Consider the following 25,171-nt stretch of genomic DNA (forward strand, 5'->3'; position numbering starts at 1 on the left):
CACTTATGCCTATTCAAGTAGACATTTTCTCTGGGCCAGATCCTCACTTTGTGGCTCACATTTCCATTCTATTTCTAGGAAATATATATGTCTCTCTAGTACTTTAAGATGATTGCTTTGTATTTCCTTGGTTGTTTTATTTGTTTATAGAATAGAGGCAACTTCAAGTACAATTTTGTCAAAGCAAATTTTTGTACCCACATGAATTGTTTAGATCCTCAGTCCAAATTTACTCAGAGGTCCCAAACTCCTATTTCATTTTTGAGACATTTGAATAAATATTTCACTCAAAATTGGGTCTATAAAGTTTGATGGATATATGCTTTGATTTTATCATGTTTGGAAAAAAATCAAATGACTGTGCAGTAAATCATTTTTCTTGTTTCATTGTTGTCTCACTGTTGTTTCATTTCTCCTCTTTGTGTTTAGCTAACATAATTTGAAGAAATTTTTGAAATATATTAATATCTGAAATACAGTACTCACTCATGGTGTTGCTGTAAATGGCTGCTATACATCTTGAGAATTAGAGGAGCTTTGTCAGTTTGTCTTTTCATTGTTTCTCTAGTAATGAGGTCTGTATGTTTTCCATTACCATTATTATTTTGGTTCATATGGCAAAACTGAATTACAGAACTATGAGTATAACTTTTCTTTCTGCTAGTGTTTTTCACTCTGTTAATATGTCAATACATAAAGACTTGACAGCAAACTGATTTATTTTTATCACTTGAGGACTTGTCAAAATCCAAAAGAAGTTTAAAAATAGCTTCTTAAAAAATGTAAGAAACACATCTGAGTGTTTCCTTTTCTAATAGCCAGGCTTAGTGCTTCAAATGCACAAGTATTATCCAGTGTAAATGCTTTAAAGAAACCCATGTGTTCAGATACTTTGCCTCTTTGGGTTAAAATCTTGTACTCATTGGATCAATACTTTATAGGTTGGATTTCCAACAAACCTACCAGTTGTTATTGAAGAGAAACTCAAGAGTTCTGTAAGTTTTCTTGTGCATGCTATTACTAGGATATAACATGGTACAAAAGCATACCTAGGTGGCATGTATGAATAATATAGTACAACTCAGTACTTGTGGTTTAAAAATACTACCAAGTGTTGTGAATAGAGGTCATCAGTTTAGAGAAAACATGTTAAAAGCTAATAGATGTTTTCAGATAAACTCTTGGCCTAAATAGTTACTGTTTCTTTTATCTTTTCAGATTTGTGATCTCTAAATACAGGGAAAAAATATACAAATAGGATTTTGCCTTATTATAATGATAAGGTATATTGTTTCACAGCATAATTTGATCAAGTTATCAGAACTAATGATGCATTTCTGATCACAGCATAATTGCAATAAATATTATCCCCATGGAAAGATATCTTGTCCTTCATCATTAAATAATTTTAAATTGCAGATGCTAATTGAGTATATGCCATTAATCCCAAGATTGACAATATTGTTTGTAAAAACAGTGACACATGGGGGCATTGGTATGGATCCCAAGAAACTAGGTAACTACCAGAATTTGTTTGATTTGTCAAATAAATAATAGCAAAATTCAGCCAAGAGCAGTAGAAGTTACACATATAAACAGAGTAAACAACAGTACTTTTATGACAGCAGTTATGTCAATTTACTACTTCAAAAGAAAATCAATATACTTATTTAAGAGATGTTTATTGCAAAACTTCTTTGAATGTAGATCTCCATATAACTCTGTATGCTATTAAAATATACTATCAAACAGGGTCCTACTTAATAGACCTGAAACTGGAAGAAAAAATAATATGTAGTTGTGTTCTCATGAACATTCAACTCTGAGGTAAAATTAAAAGACAAATATTACAAACCATAGTAATTCCAAGTCTCTGGCTTTGGGAAATCTATCTTTGATCACATTATGCAAAGATCTACATTAGAACAAATTTTGTCTCATCTATGCTCCATGACATTTGTTTTATATCTCCTTTTTCATTAGCTCCTTACAGATTTGCTCCTTATTCTGCCAGTCATTTATAGGTTTATTTAAAAAAATATAAATATACACTCATCACCTTCTTTGTACCAAGAATTATTATTTCTGCCTCTGGGTCTACGATAATAGAACAAAACTGAAACTTCATGGAGTTTAACATCTAAACACACATTTAAACATAAATTAAACATAAATAATTATTAAAATTGATTTAAATACTTAGAAAGGAGAGAGCAGTATGAAGGAGCGAGCACAATAAGGATTGTGTATAGATCTGAAACACATTAGAAAAATTATACTCCTGGTAAGCTGGGAAGATCTTCATATAAATAAAACTCTCTAACCAGGCAATTAAGACTTTCCTTAAATGCACAATATAAACTCAACATCCTTTAAGATTAAAAATACAAAAATGATTAAGTAACAATGCAAAGCTTAAATGTTAATATAAGATCTTAATGGAGAAAATAACAAAGCACTGGCGTCTAAATCACCAGTATTAGTTATTAGTATAATGATATCAGAAAAAAGGTGCTGACAATGTTATTGCTATTATTTTGTATTTGAGTGGATAGAACAGCCTTAATGAAAGGTGTTTGCACTTGGCTGAATCTGCACACCATGCAGGGGCATTAAAAAAAAAAAAAAGAGAACGAGAGAGAGATTCTGACACTTACACAATGAATTATCCATTACGTTTTCAAAATAAAACCAAATATAACAATAACAAAATGAGATAACAAAAGAAATTGACTTTTTTTTTTTAAATTTTGGAGACCTTTTTTGGCTTTCTGAATTTAAATTTCAAGCAATTATGTCTGTTCTGCTTGCCTATCAGTTTTCTCAGTTTGCAGCATCCTATTATGTGTATGAAGCAGCAAATGTGGTAATGAAAGTATCTGAAACCAAGAATGGTAGGAAAAGCAATTTATTCATTATATTTAAAGTATCACAACAAACAAAGGATTTAAAATGTCCTGTGCAAAGAAGCTTTCATAAGCCTCTTATCCTTCTCCATCAGAGGGCAGACAGACTGAAAACCACAATCACAGAAAACTAACCAATCTGATCACATGGATCACAGCTTTGTCTAACTCAATAAACTATGAGCCATGCCATGTAGGACCACCCAAAATGGACAGGTCATGCTGGAGAGTTCTGAAAAAAACGTGGCCCACTGGAAAAGGGAATGGCAAACCATTTCATTATTCTTGCCTTGAGAACCCCATGAACAGTATGAAAAGGCAAAAAATAGGACACTGAAAGATGAACACATATAGGTGCCCAATATGCTACTGGAGATCAGTGGAGAAATAACTCCAGAAAGAATGAAGAGAAGGAAACAAAGCGAAAACAACACCAAGTTTTGGATGTGACTGGTGATAGAAGCAAAGTCCGATGCTGGAAAGAGCAATATTGCATAGGAACCTGGAATACCAGGTCCATGAATCAAGGCAAATTGAAAGTGGTCAAAGAGGAGATGACAAGAGTGAATGTCGACATTTTAGGAATCAGTGAACTAAAATGGACTAGAATGGCTGAATTTAACTCAGATGGCCATTATATCTACTACTGTGGGCAAGAATCCCTTAGAAGAAATGGAGTAGCCATCATAGTCAACCAAAGAGTCTGAAATGCACTACTTATATGCAGTCTTAAAAACAACAGAATGATCTCTTTTCATTTCCAAGGCAAACCATTCGATATCATGGTAATCCAAGTCTATGCCCTGACCAGTAATGCTGAAGAAGCTAAAGTTGAATGATTCTAGGAAGACCTACAAGACCTTCTAGAACTAACACCCCAAAAGATGTCCTTTTCATTATAGGTGGCTGGAATGCAAAAGTAGGAAGTCAAGGGATACCTGGAGTGACAGGCAAATTTGGCCTTGGAGTACAAAATGAAGCAGGGCAAAGTCTAATACAATTTTGCCAAGAGAAAGCACTGGTCATAGCAAACACACTCTTCAACAACACAAGAGAAGATTATACACTTGGACATCACCAGATGGCCAAAATTGAAATCAGATTGAATATATTCTTTGTAGCCAAAGATGGAGAAGCTCTATATAGTCAGAAAAAATAAGACTGGGGGCTAATTATGGCTCATATTATGAACTCCTTACTGCCAAATTCAGACTTAAATTGAAGAAAGTAGGGAAAACCTCCATGTATGTCCTAAATCAAATTCTTATGATTATACAGTGGGAGTGAGAAATATATTCAAAGGATTAGATCTGATAGACAGAGTGCCTGATGAACTATGGACAGAAGTTCATTACATTGTACAGGAGACAGGAATCAAGATCATCCCCAAGAAAAAAAAAGGCAAACAGGCAAAATGGTTGTCTGAGGAGGCCTTACAAATAGCTGTTGATAGAAGAGAAACAAAAAGCAAAGGAGAAAAGGAAAGATATACCCATCTGAATGCAGAGTTCCAAAGAATAGCAAGGAGAGATAGGAAAGTCTTCCTCATCCATCAGTGCAAAGAAATAGAGGAAGAGACTAGAATGGGAAAGACTAGAGATCTCTTCAAGAAAATTAGAGGTACAAAGGGAACATTTTATGCAAAGATGGGCTCAATAAAAGACAGAAACAGTATGGACCTAACAGAAGCAGAAGATATTAGGAAGAGGTGGCAAGCGCATGGAAGAACTGTACAAAAAAGATCTTCACAACTCAGATAATCACGATTGTATGACCACACACCTAGAGCCAGACATCCTGGAATGCAAATGCAAAGTTAAGTGAGCCTTAGGAAGCATCACTACCAACAAAGCTAGTGGAGGTGATGGAATTCCAGTTGAGCTATTTCAAATCCTAAAAGATGATGCAAAGAAAGTGCTCCACTCAATATGACAACAAATTTGGAAAATTCAACAGTGGCCACAAGACTGGAAAAGATCAGTTTTCATTCCAATCCCAAAGAAAGGCAATGCCAAGGAATGCTCAAACTACTGCACAGTTACACTCATCTCACATGCTAGCAAAGTAATGCTCAAAATTCTCCAAGCCAGGCTTCAAGAGTACATGAATTGTGAACTCCCAGATGTTCAAGCTAGTTTTAGAAAAGGCAGAGGAACCAGAGATCAATTTGCCAAATCCGTTGCATCACTGAAAAAACAAGAGAGTTCCAGGAAAATATCTATTTCTGTTTTATTGACTATGCCAAAGCCTTTGACTGTGTGGATCACAACAAACCATGGAAAATTCTTAAAGAGATGGGAATACCAGGCCACTTGACAGACTCTTGAGAAATCTCTATGCACGTCAGGAAGCAACAGTTAGAACTGGACATGCAACAACAGACTGGATCCAAAAAGGGAAAGGAGTATGTTGAGGCTGTATATTGTCACCCTGCTTATTTAACTCATATGCAGAGTACATCATGAGAAATTCTGGGCTGGATGAAGCACAAACTGGAATCAAGATTGCTGGGAGAAATATCAATAACCTCAGATATGCAGATGACACCACCTTTATGGCAGAAAGTGAAGAGGAACTAAAGAGCCTCTTGGTGAAAGTGAAAGAGCAGAGTGAAAAAAGTTGGCTTGAAGCTCAACATTCAGAAAACTAAGATCACAGCATCCAGTCCCATCACTTCATGGCAAATAGATTGGGAAACAGTGGGAACAGGGAGAGACTTATTTTGGAGAGCTCCAAAATCACTGCAGATGGTGACTGCAGCCATGAAATTAAAAAGATGCTTACTCCTTGTAAGAAATGTTATGATCAACCTAGACAGCATATTAACAAAACAGAGATGTTACTTTGCCAACAAAGGTCTGTCTAGTCAAAGCTGTTGTCTTTCCAGTAGTCATGTATGGATGTTAGAGTTGGGTTATAAAGAAAGCTGAGCACCAAAGAATTGGTACTTTTGAACTGTGGTGTTGGAGAAGACTCTTGAGATTCCCTTGGCCTGCAAGGAGATCCAACCAGTCCATCCTAAAGGCAATCAGTTCTTTATATTCATTGGAAGGACTGATGCTGAAGCTGAAACCCCAATACTTTGGCTACCTGATGTGAATAACTGACCCATTAGAAAAGACCTTGATACTGGAAAGGATTGAAGGTGGGAGGAGAAGGGGATGACAGTGGATAAGATGGTTTGATGGCATCACCGACTCGATGGACATGAGCTTAACAAACTCCGGAAGTTTTTGATGGACAGGAAAGCCTGGCATGCTGCAGTCCACCCGTTCACAGAGAGTCAGACATGAATGAGTGACTAAACTGAACTGAACTGAACTGTGTAGAGTAAGGCTATTTTAGCACCAAAAGGTCCATCTAGTCAAGGATATGGTTTTTCCAGTAGTCACATATGGATGTGAGAGCTGGACTGTAAAGAAAGCTGAGCACAGAATTGATGCTTTTGAACTGTGGTGTTGGAGAAGACTCTTGAGAGTCCCTTGGACTGCAAGGAGATCCAGCCAGTCCATCCTAGAGGAGATCAGTCCTAGGTGTTCATTGGAAGGACTGATGTTAAAGCTGAAACTCCAATACTTTGGCCACCTGATGCGGAGAGCTGACTCAATTGAAAAGACCCTGATACTGGGAAAGATTGAGGGCAGGAGGAGAAGGGGATGACAGAGGATGAGATGGTTGGATGGCATCACTGACTTGATGGACATGGGTTTGGGTGGACTCTGGGAGTTGGTGATGGACAGGGAGGCCTGGTGTGCTGCAGTTCATGGGGTCGCAAAGGGTCGGATGCGATTGAGCGACTGAACTGAACTGAACTGGGCACCAAAACAAACAATATGATAAGAAATGATCATGAGATAATCCTCTGTTTCTCAACAGTCTCACCCCAGTAAGCATTTTTATACCTTTGTTGTGCTGTGCAGTCACACATCGGGCCACCCTTCTGAGCCTTTGATTTCTGTGATCTTAATTAGCTTCATATCACACAATCACAATTGTCAATTTCTCCTGCCCAGCACTTGTACTGCCTCCTATTATGTTGAGCCTGGTTTTAGAGAACCATTCCCCCTCCACCACAAATATAACAATCTGTATAGACCTAGTTGCCTGGTGTTAACTTCTATTGTTTTGATAAATTCATTAATTGTTTTTAATAGTACATGATGTTGGCTTAGATTTGAAAGTCTAGTATATTCATATACTGTTGCTTACAATAGCAAAATAATAAGAAATATATAATATTTTTTTAAATTACTTAATTTTGTGAAAATGGAGACTATTAAAAGGCATAAGAAGATATTTACATTATAGTGTTTAGTGCAAAGGAAAGACTTTATGTACTACTTACATACATACTTATATATCCTACTAAGTGTAATGTAAATGAGAAAAAAAAGAGTGGAAACAAATTCATGCTCCAGTAGTCTGATGGTTCATTGGAATGTATCACAGGATTATATGATTGCAGGTAATTGAACACTTCAATAATTTTTGTTTAAATAAGATTTTATTATCTTGTAAGAGACTTGCTTAGACAACCCAGTGCCAATAAAGAAACTCCATATGATTAGAGCCTAGTCAATTTCTATCTTCACTTTTCATCATCATGATTTACATCTTTAATGTAGTCTCATCACCACATGGCTGCTGAAGTTCCAGACATCTTTACAACATTTCATATAGAAATAGAAGAGAAAGGGCAAAAGGAGAAAACTTCCAGCAGAAGCAGCCACTTTTAAAAGTTTTTTCTAAAGATCTTTATGTGAACAAGTATATGTGAAGTATATTGGAAAAAACAAATTTCAATCTTTTTGTGATGAGAATAGTTATACTAATGAGAGGTGAGTATACCCTAAAGTTATAAAGTCAAAATACTGATAATGGATTTATTTGAATGACATATAAATGTTTTAGCAATGATTTAATATTGCAAGAAAAAGAAAAAAAAATGAGGGTATGAAGAAGACATTTTGGTCTCTTTGTTTGGGGTAACTGCTGCTGCTAAGTCACTTCAGTTGTGTCCGACTCTGTGCGACGCCATAGACAGCAGCCCACCAGGCTCCTCCATCCCTGGGATTCTCCAGGCAAGAATACTGGAGTGGGTTGCCATTTCCTTCTCCATGTTTGGGGTAAAATACTGACCAAAAAATGACAAATTTTTCAAAAGATATTTCAATAACACAGTATCCATTGAATAGCAGAGTGATTAATCACTTTTCCTCTTTCTCTCCTAACTTTGTGATATTCATTTACACTGCTCCATGTCAGGGTTTTCCTTCTCAGCCAAGAGATATTCGTTAAATATGTACATAGATATAGCATAATATCATCAAATTTCAGTTCTATATGGGACCTTAGATATCAGAACTTAGATATCAGATATATGTATGAATTTGGATTAAACATCATGAGAGATCTAAAAGCTCTTAATGGTATAGAGGAAGAGCACAAAAAAATGAAGTCCTACATTGATTATCAATTTTTAATATATTTTCTGTTTCTCAAGAAAGAGAAATGTAATTGGCATAATGAAGTATATTGGGTGTTTTTCCTAGGTGTGCTTTGCTTTAGTATTTGGAATAAAAATGGGGACATAGACACTGAACTAGGATTTCATTCTTATCAAAGTTAAGAATTTGAAATTTCTTGAAATGTAAACTATGGCAAATGTAATTTAGGAAATTTCATTAATAAAGTATAAAATCAGCAGATAGAAAGATTTTTTCACATATACATTAAAAAATATAGCTTTAAGCAAATTAAGAATTTCATAGCAAATATCTCTAAAATGTAATTCTACACATATGACTTAAGTATTTATAGATGCAATGTTCAAATCAGGTGAAGTTTCTTCTACAACTGTTCATAGGTTAATTAAGTAGCAAAAATGTTTTTGTTTTTATTTCTGCTTTGTTTTGTTTCAGTTGTCTACATGCACTCATGTGTATAGCTTTCTACCAACATTCTATGCATATCTATATTCCTGTTTGGTAAATGTGTAATCTAGTTTCTTAAACTGTTTTTATTAAACTCAAGTGGTCAAATACTGGGATGCCAAGTTGCAAACTGAGACATTTTTTCTAGGATTTTACATTTTCTTCAAAACAATCTTTATATGGGAGAATGTATGTTAATTATAAAAAATTGCAAATATAATTTCACAGAGTAGTTTAGAATGTTTACATTAATTTATTTCTTAAAGTTGAAATCCTTTAGAGCCAAAGAGCAATTTTACATTTCCCTACTAGGTCCCTAGAATATGAGTCCCTTTCTTCCATTAGGAGTACTTGAGTGGCAATATTTAAGAATTTTTATACAGCATCTTTTTTTTTGCTCAAATATCCAACTTTTTTTTTCCCAAATCAAATTAGAAGTGACCTTTGTAAAATACTAATGCTATCAGGCCATTTAAAACCTTAAATGGCAGCCCCGAGGTATAAACTCATGAAGTTTAAGCTCCATCTCCCCCAAGGAACTTTGCAGAGCCTGCCAGTCCTGCCGGAGCAGTTCTTCCCTATCTGCTTAGACTCAGATCCGGCCATTCTTCTAAACAGACCTACAGTGTGGTGAATATGTGAAGGCTTCCTGAAAGGTGTTCTCCATGTCTCCATGACCTTTCACAAACTCTCCTCTCTTCCCTTTTGTTCTCCTGTTACACTCTTCCATTTTATAGGATTCCTCGTGACCTCTCAGGGCTCAGCTTGCATGACCTCTTCCGCAAAGTTGGCCAAGTAGGGCCAAGTATAGTCTCCTGCTTTAACTCTGATGTTTTCTGTCATAGTACATCTCAGTTATAAAACTCAAAATTTTGTGAAAATTTTTATTTACTGGAGATCCAGGTTCTAGAAAAATTAGACTACAGTGAGTAGTACAATAAAAGTCATTTTGGATTAAATCCCTAAGATCTCACTTATGACACCGCAGTACAGTTTTCACCTCCCTAGGAAGTTTTTTTAACCTCCCTGAATAGTTCCTCCCATCCATAAAGTAGTCTTTCTTTCACAGCACTCTTAGGGATCCACTGTATTTAAATTAGTCTGTGTGCCAGCATGATTACTCTTTCTTTTGCACCAGATTGTAAGTCTCTCAAAGGTGTGTGCCAGGCATGTTTTTACAAACTTGGTTTACTAGTGATTAAATATTCACCGAATGAAAGAGCTAATTAATCAATTAGTGGGCTTCCTTTCTAGAATTCTCCCCGTGCCCTACAGCTCCCTATTCTCCGCTTATCACTATAGTTTATATAAGGCATCTTTTTTCCTAAAACACTCTAGGCTCCTTTCACTACCAGGCTTTTGCACCTGCTTCTGTCTCTGTCTGGAACCATCTTCCCATTCTACGTTTTCTTCACAATCCATGTGTGTGTGTGTGTGTGTGTGTGTGTGTGTATGTGTGTGTGTTCAGTTTCTTCGGTCATGTTCAACCTTTTATGACCCCGTGGCCTGCACCTCATAAAGCTCCTCTGTCCATGGGATTTTCCTGACAAGAACATTGGAATGGGTTTCCATTACCTCCTCCAGGGGATCTTCCTGACCTAGGGATCGAGTGTCTCCTGCATTACAGCAGATTCTTTATAGCTGAGCCAGCAGGGGAGCCCTCACAATTTCCATTTTAGCTTAGTTAAATCTTCATAGATTGTCCAGCTCGAACTTCTTCAGGGTGTTATAGTCCTCTTTTCTTCCAATTCTGCTTGTCTCTATCAAAACTTGTATTAATTTTACAACCACATAATTTGTTTTTATTTCTTTTGAATGTATAGTGTCCATCAGACTATGAATTCTACAGAGATGGGGACCATGACTGATTTGGACAGTACTGAAACCCCAGTTACTGGCATAGTGATTTATGCCTATTAGGCACAATAATATTTTGAATGAAAAATGAGTAAAAAAAACCCCAATAATCAATGACCTATTAGACATATGTCCTATTGCATTTCATATTACTCCTCCAGGAAAAGTGCATTGTGTTTATAAAAGGGTTGGTTATGAGAGAGTATAGTAGATTCAAAACATGCTCAGTTTTCCCACAGATGCTAGTTTCTTTCTAGGTCTCACAGTTGTTCATAACCAAGGTCCATTGTAGCTGCACATGGATACTTCCATTGCTAAATCTACAAGAAGCCAGGCATGGGGCATGCATCTCTACTTCTTCTTATGCTCTTATCACAGCAAACCAACCACACACATTAACTTTTCCATTACAGAATGGCCTCTCAATACACATTCATGCCATTGGAAATTGTGGTCTTATATATCTTTTTCTAGTGGAAATTTTTCCATTTATTTTTCAGAAGTTTTTTTTTTTAAATGAATTATCTTAATGTTTACCAGGGAAGTTCTCATCCCATTTTCTTCTCCATAAGTTATTCATGAAGAAATAATGGCCACAGTGTTTTATCACAGTATGATATCATCTGATAGCAGTTGAAATTTGTGCATATAGAAAGAGGTGTGTATTACTGAGCATACGGTTTAGTTTCTCATCCTTCATAAGACACCAAAGATAGGAAGTCATATTACCTAAAAGTGCATTTCCCTTCTTTTGCTGACCAAGCATACTTATTTATTAAACAAATTTTCACATAGATCAACTGGAAAATGTTACTTTTCAATTCTTTTCAGTATATGCTAAGCAATATGATGTTAGTCACACTAATGTCAAGCAACTGTAATTACTTTCTCTTTACACTACAGTCAGGTGTAATCTGTTGAACAGAAAATGTTCATAATCTCACTAATAACTGTGAAAGACTGATTTAAAATAGTAAGTAGAAGTTACTGAAATTACTTTACATGCCTGCATGCCCACATGTAAATTGCATGCAAGGTTGTTTCATTCTAGATTTGCACATTCTATATTGGATTATATTAATAAACACTTTAAATTTTGAAATAATTCAAGTAATTCACAGCATGGATTAAAGGGCCACACATCCAAGCAAACCAGAATGAACATTCCGTAGTTTGTATTGCTTTCTCTTATGCACAGAAAAAAAAGCACATCCTGTTACTTAGTAAAAAAAAAATTTTTTTTTCCAGACTCCAAATTTATGTATCTGAAAAAAAGGAAGAGAGAGAAGGAATGAACAAAAGCTCTCTCTATATGGGCATTCTATAGCAAGTGTGTATTAACTAAATAATTAACAAAACATTCATATTTATAGTCAATGTTAATTGAAGAAACAGAATTTAGCCATTAAAAGAGGTGATGGGCAAAATATAAGGAAAATGGCCTATTTAATATACTAGAATGTGAATTTGACTTGTTTTACTTTCAAACTCTTTATTATTAAAAAAAAACAAAACAACACTTTTTTTTATCTCACAGTTTTGGAGGCTGGAAGTCCAAGATTAAGGTGTCAACAGATTTTGTTTCTTCTGAGGCCTCTGCCTTTGACAACTTCTGACTATGTCCTCACATGATCATTTCTCTGTGTGCACATAAATGCCTTACTTTTAAATAATTGTAAATGTAAAGAGCTGTAAAAGTAATTTCTATCAACCCTGATTTATAGTATTTCTCTGAAGTTAGCATGCTATATAACCATACTTTATCAGTTTCCCAGGTGGTGCTAGTGGTAAAAACCTGCCTGCCAACGCGGGAGCCATAAGAGACATGGGTTCAGTCTCTGGGATGGGAAGATCCCCTGGAGTAGGAAATGGTAACCTACTCCAGTATTCTTGCCTGGAAAATTCCATGGACAGAGGAGCCTGAAGGCTACAGTCGATGGGGTCACAAAGAGTCAATCATGACTGAGCAACTGAGCATGCGCCCACTTTCTTTATCAAACCTAAATAATTGATGATGATACAATACCATTAACAACAACAAAAAAATGGATTTTATTCACATTTCACCAGTTTATCAACTAATGTCCTTTTCTGGATCCATGAATCAGTAAGACACCATCTTGCACTTAATCATTATGTCTTCTTTGTTGTTGTTGTTTAGTTGCTAAGTCATCTCTGACTCTTGAGACCCCAGGCTCCTCTGTCCATGGGATTTCCCAGGCAAGACTACTGGAGTGAGTAGCCATTTCCTCCTCAAGGGGATCTTCTTGACCCAGGGATCTAATCTGTGAAAGTTTCTCAGTCTTGTCTTTTTATAATTGAAGATTATTGGCAAGATATGTGATAAGAATGCCCCTCAATTTGGATCTAGTTTGTGTCCTCTCATGATTAAATTGAGTGAGTAGATATGGGGAACAATGTCACATAGGTGAAGTGCTCCTCTCATGATATCATATCAGAAGGTTTATGATATCACTTTGACTACTGGTAATGTGACTCAATGGACATGAGTTTGAGTAAACTTTGGGAGTTGGTGATGGACAGGGAGGCCTGGTGTGCTGCGATTCATGGGGTCACAAAGAGTTGGACATGACTGAGCAACTGAACTGAACTGAACTGAATGTTAAACTTGATTGCTTGGTTAAGATTGTACCTGCCATGTTTCTCCACTGTCAATGCTACTATTGGTTTCTTCTTCATAGTTTAGCTATAAGAAGTGAGTCAATAAATCCAGCTTATGTGCAAGAGTATGAGAATTAAGCTACATCTTCAAGAGAAAGGAATATCAAAGAATTTGTGAGCATGTGTTAAAACCATCACAATAACTAATATAATGGGAGAGAATGTCTGAGAATATACAAATATCTTGTCTCTTAAGATTTAGCCTACTAATTTTAACAGATATAAGTGGGTCTTGCTTGTAGCAATTATTATTATTATGTATCTCTTCTACAATTATTATTTGAACTTCTTCTGTAGGGAGGGTTTGCTTTTTTCCCCCACAGTTATATAGTTATTCAATCATTTATTTACATGATTACAGACTCATGAATATTTGTTTTACTCTTAGGAGTTTAATCCAAAAATCTTTTTATTTTATTACTTAAACTGTTTCTGTTTTGGTCACTGGAGCTATGCTCAATACTTTGCAATATGCTCAATAATATGTAAAATTCTTTTAGCATTTCATTACTGTCTAGCACTAAAATTAGCTAAAGGCTTATTTTGCATTTTCCTGATACCAGTCCTAAAATTAGCTATTTCCTCTCTTTGTCTTTCTATTGAAGAATGAAATGGAGAAACTAAGACCAGTTCTGCAAGGGCTCTTTGCTACTGAAGTCTTACTGCTCTGAATCCTTTCCAGCATTTGGTGTAGTTGGTATTTTTTATTTTAGTCATTCTCATAAAGATTTAGCTATATCTCATTATGCATAAAATGGACAACTTGGAAGAAATGGACAAGTTCTTAGAGAAGTATAACTTTCCAAAACTGAACCAGGAAGAAATAGAAGATCTTAACAAACCCATCACAAGCAAGGAAAGCGAAACTGTAATCAGAAATCTTCCAGCAAACAAAAGCCCAGGACCAGATGGCTTCACAGCTGAATTCTACCAAAAATTTAGAGAAGAGCTAACACCTATCTTACTCAAACTCTTCCAGAAAGTTGCAGAAGAAGGCAAACTTCCAAACTCATTCTATGAGGCCACCATCACCCTAATTCCAAAACCAGACAAAGATGCCACAAAAAAAGAAAACTACAGGCCAATATCACTGATGAACATAGATGCAAAAATCCTTAACAAAATTCTAGCAAACAGAATCCAACAACATATTAAAAAAATCATACATCATGACCAGGTGGGCTTTATCCCAGGAATGCAAGGATTCTTTAATATCCACAAATCAATCAATGTAATACACCACATTAACAAATTGAAAGATAAAAACCATATGATTATCTCAATAGATGCAGAAAAAGCCTTTGACAAAATTCAACATCCATATATGATTAAAACTCTCCAGAAAGCAGGAATAGAAGGAACATACCTCAACATAATAAAAGCTATATATGACAAACCCACAGCAAACATCACCCTCAATGGTGAAAAATTGAAAGCATTTCCCCTGAAATCAGGAACAAGACAAGGGTGCCCACTCTCACCACTACTATTCAACATAGTTTTGGAAGTGTTGGCCACAGCAATCAGGGCAGAAAAAGAAGTAAAAGGAATCCAGATAGGAAAAGGAGAAGTGAAACTCTGTTTGCAGATGACATGATCCTCTACATAGAAAACCCTAAAGACTCTACCAGAAAATTACCAGAGCTAATCAATGAATACAGTAAAGTTGCAGGATATAAAATTAACACACAGAAATCTCTTGCATTCCTATACACTAACAATGAGAAAACAGAAAGAGAAATTAAGGAAACATTACCATTCACCATTGCAACAAAAAGAATAAAATACTTAGGAGTATATGCACCTAAAGAAACAAAAGACCTATACATAGAAAACTATAAAACACTGATGAAAGAAATCAAAGAGGACACAAACAGATGGAGAAATATACCGTGTTCATGGATTGGAAGAATCAATATTGTCAAAATGGCTATACTACCCAAAGCAATCTATAGATTCAATGCAATCCCTATCAAACAGTATTTTTCACAGAACTAGAACAAATAATTTCACAATTTGTATGGAAATACAAAAAACCTCGAATAGCCAAAGTAATCCTGAGAAAGAAGAATGGAACTGGAGGAATCAATCTGCCTGACTTCAGACTATACTACAAAGCCACAGTCATCAAGACAGTATGGTACTGGCACAAAGACAGAAATATAGATCAATGGAACAGAATAGAAAGCCCAGAGATAAATCCACGAACCTATGGTCACCTTATCTTCGACAAAGGAGGCAAGGATATACAATGGAAAAAAGACAACCTCTTTAACAAGTGGTGCTGGGAAAACTGGTCAACCACCTGTAAAAGAATGAAACTAGAACACTTTCTAACACCATACACAAAAATAAACTCAAAATGGATTAAAGATCTAAATGTAAGACCAGAAACTATCAAACTCCTAGAGGAGAACATAGGCAAAACACTCTCCGACATAAATCACAGCAGGATCCTCTATGACCCACATCCCAGAATTTTAGAAATAAAAGCAAAAATAAACAAATGGGACCTAATGAAACTTAAAAGCTTTTGCACAACAAAGGAAACTATAAGCAAGGTGAAAAGACAGCCCTCAGATTGGGAGATAATAATAGCAAATGAAGCAACAGACAAAGGATTAATCTCAAAAATATACAAGCAACTCCTCCAGCTCAACTCCAGAAAAATAAATGACCCAATCAAAAAATGGGCCAAAGAACTCAACAGACATTTCTCCAAGGAAGACATACAGATGGCTAACAAACACATGAAAAGATGCTCAACATCACTCATTATCAGAGAAATGCAAATCAAAACCACAATGAGGTACCATTATACGCCAGTCAGAATGGCTGCTATCCAAAAGTCTACAAGCAATAAATGCTGGAGAGGGTGTGGAGAAAAGGGAACCCTCTTACACTGTTGGTGGGAATGCAAATTAGTACAGCCACTATGGAAAACAGTGTGGAGATTTCTTAAAAAGCTGGAAATAGAACTGCCATATGACCCAGCAATCCCACTTCTGGGCATACACACCAAGGAAACCAGATTTGAAAGAGACATGTGCACCCCAATGTTCATCGCAGCACTGTTTATAATAGCCAGGTCATGGAAGCAACCTAGATGCCCATCAGCAGACGAATGGATGAGAAAGCTGTGGTACATATACACCATGGAATATTACTCAGCCATTAAAAAGAATTCATTTGAATCAGTTTTAATGAGATGGGTGAAACTGGAGCCCATTATACAGAGCGAAGTAAGCCAGAAAGATAAAGACCATTACAGTATACTAACATATATATACGGAATTTAGAAAGATGGTAATGATAACCCTATATGCAAAACAGAAAAAGAGATTCAGATGTATAGAACAGACTTGTGGACTCTGGGAGAAGCCGAGGGTGGGATGTTTCAAGAGAACAGCATTGAAACATGTATATTATCTAGGGTGAAACAGATCACCAGCCCAGGTTGGGTGCATGAGACAAATGCTCAGGCCTGGTGCACTGGGAAGACCCAGAGGGATCGGGTGGAGAGGGAGGTGGGAGGGGGGACCGGGATGGGGAATACATGTAAATCCATGGCTAGTTCATATCAATGTATGACAAAAACTACTGTAATGATGTAAAGTAATTAGCCTCCAACTAATAAAAATAAATGGAAAAAAAAAAAAAAAAGAAAATCATGACTGAGTACAATTTAAGGATATTTTACTAGTCCTAAATAAATTCTTTCTGATCATCACTACATGAAGCACATTATAATTACCAGCTTAGTAAATAAAATGGTACTTTAAGATTTATGAATCGGTCCAAGTGCCATATCTCTCTGTTGCTATGTTACCATTGCTTCTGGCCCAAACTCTCTATGATTAATTTATCATAATATTTAGGTTTCTTTCTATGCTGTTCTTCATTCAAAAGTGGACATCTGGTCAAAGCATGTAGAGTTAAATTGTAGTTGTATTTTAATGTTGATTTTTTAAAATTAAGATTTAATGTTTTTAGAGGAGTTTTAGATTCATTAATGTAGATTTTTTCAGGTTGTTAAAATTTAATGAGAACATTTTTATTTTTATAGAACTTTCAATTGGTTTAATTAAAAATTCTATTTAATAGTGGAGCTACATGTAGTGTTTTTCTGTATTTTCCAAGTTTCCCATAAATGTGTTATCATACTTTCATATTTTAAAAAATAATTTAAAAAAAGTTAAAAATTCTGTTTAGATATATATATTTTTGAAAAGTAACTTTGTTCACATCCACATTTGAAATTGAAACAGAAAAATCATATTATATAGACAAAAATAGAAGATAAATGTATTTAAAGAGTTTAGGTCTTTATAAATCAAAATTCATACATTTTTTTTCTTATTAGCCTGGAGCTGAGACTCTTGTATGAAGCCAGCTGAAAGATTAAACTCTTAGCTAAACAATAGACCAGAATAGGTTTACTTTACTCAGAAAGAGGCTATAAAAGTAAAGCCTTACAACAAAAATTCAGTTGTTTCTATCAGAACTTTGCATGAAATAATGATAATAAGTGATCCCTGAGAATTTGTTAGTACAGTCTTGCCCTCAAGAGTGTTTGGAATTTGAATTTTAAAATACTGTGGTGACTCAGAATACTTGTAGATTAGGGTGCTAAATTTGATTCTAGTATAAAGATATCTTAAATAGCTGTAGCCAGACCTAAATGAATATATTATCAACATGTGTAAATAATAAAATATTATTATGCATCACATATAAATCATCCACTTTGAATCCAATAATGGGCAAAAATATGTCAAGGCAAATTCAACTAAAAACCATCTGAGTGAGTTAATAAACACATGAAATGTATTCCATTCCATGTAATGCAAAAATTGGCCAACAGGAGATTCCATTCAGACAATATATGAATTCAAATTGTGAAGTTTCAATCATACTGAAGGTTGAGAATATAGCAAAACAGGGACACTCAAACATCTACAGTGTGGTACAAAACTTTTGCTGAGCAATTTGGCAAAATACAGAGATTTTGATAGTCTAAGACATAGTAATTCTATTCCTAGATTCAAAGCACATAATTGCTTTTACTCATATACACAAGTATGTATGCAAAAATATTTATAGCAACATTTTTAATAGCCAAAAGTTAGAAACCACCAACATATTTATTAAATGGAAAAAAGCAAAGATAAATCAAAGCATGTTATCCCTTTGGAATTCTATACAAAATGGCAAAAAAAATAAGGGTACATATATAAAATAGGCTAAATCTCTATATATAACATTTAAAAGTAGAAATTATGATACTATTTTCATACCATGAACAGTATGAAAAGGCAAAAATAGGACACTGAAAGATGAACACACCAGGTTAGTAGGTGCCTGATATGTTACTGGAGATCAGTGGAGAAATAACTCCAGAAAGAATGAAGGGATGAAGCCAAAGCAAAAAAAAAAACACCCAGTTGTGGATGTGACTAGTGATGGAAGTAAAATCTGATGCTGTAAAGAACAATATTGCATATGAACCTGGAATGCTAGGTCCATGAATCAATGCAAATTGGAAGTCGTCAAACAGGAGATGGCAAGTGTGAATGTTGACATTCTGGGAATCAGCGAACTAAAATTGACTGGAATGGATGAATTTAACTCAGATGACCATTATATCTACTGCTGTGGGTAGGAATCCATTAGAAGACATAGAGTAGTCATCATAGTCAACAAAAGAGTCCAAAATGTAGTACTCAGATGCAATCTCAAAAATAAGAGAAGGATCTCTTTTCATTTCCAAGGCAAACCATTCAATGTTACAGTGATCCAAGTCTGTGCCCCAACCAGTAATGCTGAAGAAGCTGAAGTTGAATGGTTCTAGAATGACCCACAAGACCTTCTAGAACTAACACCCCAAAAAAAGATGTCCCTTTCATTATAGGGGATTGGAATGCAAAAGTAGGAAGTCAAGACACACCTGGAGTAACAGGCAAATTTGGGCTTGGAGTACAGAATGAAGCAAGACAAAGGCTACAGAGTTTTGCCAAGAGAACGCACTGGTCATAGCAAACACCCTTTTCAACAACACAAGAGAAGACTCTACACATGGAATCACCAGATGGCCAACACTGAAATGAGGCTGATTATATTCTTTGCAGCCAAAGATGGAGAAGCTCTATACAGTCAGCAAAAACAAGACCAGGAGCTGACTGTGGCACTGACCATGAACTCCTTATTGCCAAATTCAGACTTAAATTGATGAAAGTGGAGAAAACAACTAGACCATTCAAGTATGACCTAAGTCAAAACCCTTACGATTATAAAGTATATGTAAGAAATAGATTTAAGGGACTAGATCTGATAGAGTGCCTGCTGAATTATGATACTGTACAGGAGACAGGGATCAAGACCATCCCCAGGAAAAAGAAATGCGAAAAAGCAAAATGGCTGTCTGAGGAGGCCTTACAAATTGCTGTGAAAAGAAGAGAAACAGAAAAGCAAAGGAAAAAAGTAAAGATATATTCATTTGAATGCAGCGTTCCAAAGAAAAGCAAGGAGAGATAAGAAAGATTTCCTCAGTGATCAGTGCAAAGAAATAGAGTAAAAGACTAGAATGGGAAAGACTAGAGATCTCTTCAGTAAAACTAGAACTACCAAGGAAACATTTCATGCAAAGATGGGCTCAAAAAAGGACAGAAATTGTAGGGACCTAACAGAGGCAGAAAATATGAAGAAGAGGTGGCAAGGATACACAGAAGAACTGTACAAAAAAGATCTTCATGACCCAGATAATCACTATGGTGTGATCACCAATCTAGAACCAGACATCCTGGAATGAGAAGTCAAGTGGGCCTTAGGAAGCATCACTATGAACAAAGCTAGTGGAAGTGATGGAATCCAGTTAAGCTATTTGAGATCCTAAAAGATGGTGCTGTGAAAGTGCTGCACTCAATATACCAGCAAATTTGGAAAACTCAGCAGTGGCCATGGGGCTGGAAAAGGTGAGTTTTCATTCCAATCCCAAAGAAAGCCAATCCCAAAGAATGCTCATACTACCGCAGAATTGCACTCATCTCACACGCTAGTAAAGTAATGATCAAAATTCTCAAAGCCAGTCTTAAACAATATGTGAACTTCCAGATGTTCAAGCTGGATTTAGAAGAGGCAGAGGAACGAGAGATCAAATTGCCAACAGCTGCTGAATCATTGAAATAGCAAGAGAGTTCCAGAAAATGATCTATTTCTACTTTATTGACTATGTCAAAGCCTTTGACTCAATGGATCACAATGTGGAAAATTCTGAAAAAGATGGGAATACCAGACCACCTGACCTACCTCTTGAGAAACCTGTATGCAGGTCCAGAAGCAACAGTTAGAACTGGACATGGAACAACAGACTGGTTCCAAATAGGGAAAGGTATACTTCAAGGCTGTATATTGTCATTGTTTATTTAAGTTATATGCAGAATACATCATGATAAACCTTGGTCAGGGTGAAGCACAAGCTGGAATCAAGATTGCTGGGAGAAATATCAACAACCTCAGGTATGCAGATGACATCACCCTTATGGCAAAAAGTAAAGAAGAACTAAAGAGCCTCTTGATGAAAGTGAAAGAGGAGAATGAAAAAGTTGGCTTAAAGCTCAACATTCAGAAAACTAAGATCATGACATCCAGTCCCATCACTTCAGGGCAAATAGATGGGGAAACAGTGGCTGACTTTATTTTTTGGGGGAGGGGGCTCCAAAATCACTGTAGATGGTAATTGCAGCCACGAAATTAAAAGACACTTACTCCTTGGAAGGAAAGTTATGACCAACCTAGATAGCATATTAAAAAGCAGAGACATTACTTTGCTGACAAACGTCCATCTAGTCAAAGCTATGGTTTCCATTTGTCATGAATGGGTGTGACATTTGGACTATAAAGAAAGCTGAGCACCATAGAATTGATGCTTTTGAACTGTGTTGTTGTAGAAGACTCTTGAGAATTCCTTGGACTGCAAGGAGATCCAGCCAGTCCATCCTAAAGGATATCAGCCCTGAATGTTCGTTGGAAGGACTGATATTGAAGCTGAAGCTCTAATACTTTGGCTACCTGATGCGAAGAACTGACTTATTTGAAAAGACCCTGATGCTGGGAAAGATTGAGGGAAGGAGGAGAAGGTGATGACAGAGGGTGAGACAGTTGGTTGGCATCACCGACTCAATGGACATGAGTTTGGGTAAAGTCAGATATTTGGTGATGGACAGGGAGTCCTGGCCTGCTGCAGTCCACAGTGTCCCAAAGAGTCGGTTATGACTGAGCGACTGGATTGAACTGATGATACTATTTGTTTCCACTGTATAAAATAAGTCTGTATATTCTTTAAACTTACAAATATATAATGTAAAAATATAGAGACACAACTAGTGAGATTAAATATTATTTACTTTTAATGAAAAATACCTATTCTCTTTGGCTTCCCAGTTTGCGCTAGTGGTAAAGAGCCTGTCTGCCAATGAAGGAGACTTAAGAAACACTGATTTGATCCCTGGGTTAGGAAGATCACCTGGAGTAGGGCATGGCAACCCAATCCAGTATTCTTGCCTGGAGAATTCCATGGACAGAGGAGCCTGGTGGGCTACAGTCCATAGGGTAGCAAAGAATCAGATACAGCTGAATTTTCTTAGCACAGAGGCCCTTACCTATTTGTTTCACACCTCTCTCTCACCTTTGGAGAAGGAAATGGCAACCGACTCCAGAATGCTTGCCTAGAGAATCCTGTGGACAGAAGAGCCTGGTGGCCTGCTGTTCAGAGGGTCGCATAGAGTTGGACACAACTGAAGCGAGTTTGCATGCATGCATGCACTGGAGAAGGAAATGGCAACCCACTCCAGTATCCTTGCCTGGAGAATCCCAGGGATGGAGGAGCCTGGTGGGCTGCCGTCTATGGGATCTCACAGTCGGACACCACTGAAGCAACTTGGCAGCAGCAACCTCTCACCTTAAGGGGAGGGAAGGAGCTTCAGTACTATGAATAAGTATCTTTAGCAAGGAGTGTGGATATGAGCTTTTAATATTTTATTTATAATGTGTTTTTACACATGAACTGTTTCAAAATTGTAATACACTAAAACATAGTAAATCATAGTTTTGGTATGTATCTTGCAGCATGTGCAGCATCAGGAAGATATTTTTAGAGCAGGTTCCAGAAGGGAGGGGATAGAAGTAAAGTAATACAAGATTAATATTTATTCCTTTAACTTTACTTGATAAGAGTCACTGTACCAGGATTCTACAATCAACGCTCCAGAATTTTGTCATCCCTTTGGGCCTATTGAGGCACACTCAAGGCAATGATAGCACCAGTCTTCTAGTTTAACATTTGCATTCAATATCTACAGACAGATTTAAACTTCAGAAATGGATAAAAAGAAGAAGAAGAAGAAGAAGAAGAAGAAGAAGAAATGGATAGCCACTGTCCTTGGAATGATACATTTAACTAAATAGATTCTGGCAGGGGTGGTTCCAGATAGCACAGGTGAGTCACCATGTGGTTCAAAGATGGTCTTTGGTTATTTTACATTATTTGAATAAATCACTAGCCTATAAAATTTTTTAAAAAGTTCATAAATCAGAATAGTTATACCTCTTGGATTTTTATTACTAGAATTTAATAGAGTTGAATGTTCATCTCTTTCATTGTCTTGGGATTTACTACTCCAGATATTTTTTGTCCCTTAACCTAGGAGCAGTGAGTCATTATAGTACATCTTTTTTTTTTTTTTTTTTTTTTTTTTTACTTTTTGTTCTTCATTGGGCAGGAAGATTTTCATAGAATATTTACAACCAAACAAACATTAGCTTGTATTGACCTAATGACAGCAAAACACTGTTGCTAATCTTTTCTGCAGCTAAACACAAACAGTCCACGTATGTACCAACACAGTTGGTCATTCATGATCTCGGTTTCCTGAATTTCATTCTACATATGCATTAAATAATGTCTTTAAGTGTAAGGATTTATATCCCTTGGTTTCTTTAGCACTCAAGGAATTATAAATTATCTCTATTGATGATTGTTCCCTCCATGGTTTGACTAGTTGAGAGCCAGGTTCATTGCTGGCCTTTTTTCAGTCTTTTCCTATATAGAGTTGCTACCTCAACACCACCTCTTACTTAAAGGCTAATTGTCAGAAGAAATTTAATAGGAGTACCTCTTATCTTTGTCTTCACAACCAGTACCATAATCTTCATGACTTAGAAAGTCCTGGCATACAAGTTAATAAAACTCTGCCCTGCTTACCTCTTTGGGGCTTACATGTATGTATATTATTGCTCCTCTCTGTTTAGATTTTTGGTGAAGAGACCATGAGATAGGCCTCAAACCATCTGCCTTTTGAGTCTTAGATGCTTTATTTGCTTAATAGTAACACAATTCTCTTGCATAATTATCACTGGTAATGAAGCTGCACATTTCCCATTTCCTAATGACTAACTTCATATTTGAGGGAAAAATTCAAAGTGTTTTGTGTTCCAATTTCCAACATCCCTGAATGTCCTACATTTGGATTTCATTACCATTAACTCTAGCTATATATTTGGCAATAATTTAATAATGAGTATATGTGTGCATATGTGTGTTTATGTATATAAATTTTAAATGTCAGTGACATAAAGGATATTGTTTATATAATTAATCCACACTAAAATATAAACATTAGTATAAGCTAGCTAATGAGGGCTGCATATGTTTTTTTATGACCTTTTTCACATTTCTATATTGTTCATTCAATTGTATGTAGAGTACAATACTCACATTAAATCTTTCTAGTTCAGAGTCTGTAAGATATAAACTTTCATAAGTGAGGTCCCCTGGGCCTCAATTTGCATCCCCAAATGGAATCTATTCATTTGAAAGCACAAATATTTTTAAGCAATTTTCATGCTTAAATAGTCATGAAATTGAGGGGGCTTTCAGCTTCAGTAAATCATACACATTTTTCTATTCTCCCTAACTCCTTTTCCTTGTGCAGATGTGGCATATGTTCCTAAATTATTTCTGGGTGTACATTTTTGGTAAGATGGCACCACTTGGAAGAATTTTACATTAATTTATTTTAAATTACACCTAAAAGTAGTGAATAACAATTCAAAATGCAATAAATTAAAAAGTCATAATTAAAACATACAGAATAAATTTTTAACTTCATTTTGAGATCAAATATGATATTTCTGATGGTCAACAGAGGATATTATTTTTAATAGACATACTTTTTCCTATTTTGAATAACCTGTTGTGTTTTATTAGCATTAAAATATACTATAAAATGCCCATGAAATAATAGCTTCACCAGCCAGTTTCTTATTGCTTTTCATGTATTGCTTAGTTTTATTCTCACAAGTCTACCAAGGCAAAATTATCATTATTTCCATTATATGGATGAGGGAGCAAGAAAGGAGGTTAGCCATACAAGTAGATCAACTCCAGAGCAAATGTACTTAATTCTCATATTATATTACCTTCTCTCTCCATATGTATTTCCTTCAAAATACACCAATCAAGGTATAATGCTAGCTATTTAGTGTTTGCTTATTCTTTTTTTCCAAAGTAATTAATATACCTACACATATATCTGTCATAATTTTCAAGCAAGATTACTCAGGTATATAGCATGTGCATTAATTTTCACCTTATTTATTTAGCACATGTTGTAAATACAAATGGTACGGACTCCAATAATTACAGAGGTTTAGTGGTACTAAAGATCTTAAGTTAACCACAGGGAAGTTTAACAGTCTAACAGAAACTTAGTGAACCATAATGCAGGACAGAAAATC

The sequence above is a fragment of the Odocoileus virginianus genome, chromosome 4 (genome assembly GCF_023699985.2).
Source record: "Odocoileus virginianus isolate 20LAN1187 ecotype Illinois chromosome 4, Ovbor_1.2, whole genome shotgun sequence".
NCBI lineage: Eukaryota > Metazoa > Chordata > Mammalia > Artiodactyla > Cervidae > Odocoileus > Odocoileus virginianus.